This window comes from Limulus polyphemus, unplaced genomic scaffold, assembly GCF_000517525.1.
Source record: "Limulus polyphemus unplaced genomic scaffold, Limulus_polyphemus-2.1.2 Scaffold502, whole genome shotgun sequence".
In the NCBI taxonomy this organism is placed as follows: domain Eukaryota; kingdom Metazoa; phylum Arthropoda; class Merostomata; order Xiphosura; family Limulidae; genus Limulus; species Limulus polyphemus.
This window is the reverse complement of record NW_013666112.1, coordinates 141,133-143,928: the sequence shown is the minus strand read 5'-3', so window position 1 is coordinate 143,928 and position 2,796 is coordinate 141,133. Positions and strand designations below refer to the sequence as shown.

At 35.2% G+C, this 2,796-nt stretch overlaps 1 protein-coding gene across 1 annotated transcript in view; it reads right to left on the bottom strand.

Moving 5' to 3' along the window:
- Positions 1-2,796, bottom strand: part of LOC106458700 — a 54,157-nt gene that overhangs the window by 50,494 nt on the left and 867 nt on the right. The gene's annotated exons all lie outside the window — the stretch shown is intronic.

Here is a 2,796-nt window from a genome sequence, read left to right as displayed (position 1 = left end):
AAATCTACACAGGAACAGCCCATCTACTGGTACCAGATCTTATGAAGCGTCTATAGAAGCACCATCCAGTTTCGCAAGATCTCAGCAAAGATAACACCATACCTTAGAGTAAATCTACACAGGAACAGCCCATCTACTGGTACCAGATCTTATGAAGCGTCTATAGAAGCACCATCCAGTTTCGCAAGATCTCAGCAAAGATAACACCATACCTTAGAGTAAATCTACACAGGAACAGCCCATCTACTGGTACCAGATCTTATGAAGCGTCTATAGAAGCACCATCCAGTTTCGCAAGATCTCAGCAAAGATAACACCATACCTTAGAGTAAATCTACATAGGAACAGCCCATCTTCTCATTATGTCTACGAGTTGATATTACATCATATAATACGTCTACAGTGCTAGACGTAGAAATATCCAACATACAATACGTCTGTATATTTGGAACTATATCTTAAAACACGCTTACATAAGAGCACTCAACATACACCAAGTCTACGGAGTTGGTACTAGATCTTACTACACACATAAAAGCACCCAACATATGACACATTTACGGAATTGCTGCTACGTCTACGAAGTTTGTGTTACATCTCACACCATGTCTACGGAGATGGTGCTATATCTTACAATATGTCTATGGAGTTGCTGTTAGATCGAACACCACGTCTATGAAGCTGGTGCTAGACCTCACACCACGTTTACGGACTTGCTGCTACATCGAACACAGAAGTAAAAATATGACATTCAACAGCATGAAGAAATTTTATTCGAGACACAACGTCTAAAGATATGTTATCTAAATTCAAAATATATCATCAAAGATGATACTAAGTTTTGCTTGCAGTAATGGTACCAAGATTTAGAACATGTTTATAAAAGGTACTTGTCTCTACTTTTGTTTGAACGTATATCAGCATTTACAGAGCTTCGTGGAGCCTAGTGGTTAGGGTACTCGACTCACAACCTTAGGGTCGCGGGTTCGAATTTCATCACCGTTCAGCTATAGGGGGTGTTATAATGTGACGGTCAATTCTATTTTTCATTGATAAAAAAGTAGCCCAAGAAATGGCGGTAGGTAATGTTGATAAGCTGCCTTTCCTCTAGTCTATCACTTCTAAATTAGGGACAGCTAGTGTAGATAGGCCTTCAATACTGGCAGTGGGTTCATGATGGGGAAAACGAAGTCTAATAATGAAGATGAAGACGGTTTAAAAAGCACAAAACATTTTATTTACAATGTTCAAGCGTTTCTGGATACACTTATTCCATCTTCAGCGAAATCTGAAAATAGTGTTACAAAGATATGTATTAGCTAAACTATAGTATCATTAATTACTAATTAACTTAGTTATTAAGTTAAATGGTAAACGGAAAGATAAAACAAAAAAAGATGATAGATATATTGCGGAACAGTTGAGTTTTAGGTGTGTAAACTATAATAATTTTAGATCTAAAGAGCCTTGTAAATCGTTAAGAGTAAGGTGGTCTTTAGCTATGAGTAAACTTTCCTTAATATAGAGTTCAAGGTCTGAAGATCCTGTAGTAAAGATAATGAAATCGTTAACAATATTTTTACATTTCGCCGAAGATGGAACAAGTGTATTCCGAAACGTTCGAACATTGTAAATAAAACGTTTTGTATTTTGTCAACCGTCTTCATCTTCAATACTAGCCCTTGAATAGTTTGCGCGATATTCAACAAACCAACAGAGATTTGTATGATGTAAGAATCACCATTCAAAAATACATAGTATTTAAATTAAAATTTTGGCCACTTCTTTTTATTTCAGTTTAATACTTCCATAATTTATTGACACATTTATTTTTGTTGTTTGCAGTAGAGGGTAATTGAAAGCTGAAATTTTTGTATGCAAATGTATTTGACCCTTATGAACCTGTATCCAAACTTTCAAACAAGTAAAGTTGAAAAGAATAACTTATCTAGCGAAGAAAATGTTTAAAATTTCGTGTTTAGCCAAATCTGAATTTTAATTTCGTTAGATTAACAAGAAAATTAAGAAATTTTTCTTGTTGTTATTATTATCTATTTCTATTTTCACATGGGAATAAATGGTTTATTAACATTTTAGTTTTTTATAACTTTGGCTTTTAAAATACCTACATATAGAAACGACGGCTACCTAATGTGATTCCATATATATATACACGGTACGTACACATCGTTGGCCCGTTTGGCAAGTTTTACAATTGGACAGATGACAAAAGTTAGAGAAACACATACACAAACCTAGATGCTGAACAATAAACATGATTGTAGAAGTCTTCTGTTCAAAATCTCAATCATGTCAAACGTCAGTGGACAATGGTCGCTGAATGAAACACTATCTTGATACACGAAATATATATTAAGAAACAAATCCAAACCTTTAATATTAATAACACGACTTACACGTGTAAGCATTGTTTGCGAATTCTTTAGGAAATTACATTCATCTCAATTCCATCACTTAGGACGATTTCCTTTTGTTGTCTAATCATTTAGAATACGGAGTTATATAGAAATTTGTTTTTTAAATTAATAATACTTTTGTTACTGGACACGTGCGCTGTGTAACATTTTCCACGTAAACGAAACACTACTTTACAATTGTTTTGTTTGTAATTAAGCACAAAGCTACACAATGGGCTATCTGTGTTCTGCCCACCACGGGTATCGAAACCCAGATTCTAGCGTTGTAAATTTGCAGACATCCCGCTGTGCCACTGGGGGGGGGGGGGGCCCTATTTTGAAAAAAGAAAGGTTAGAAATCTTTTGTTCGCTGGGCCGT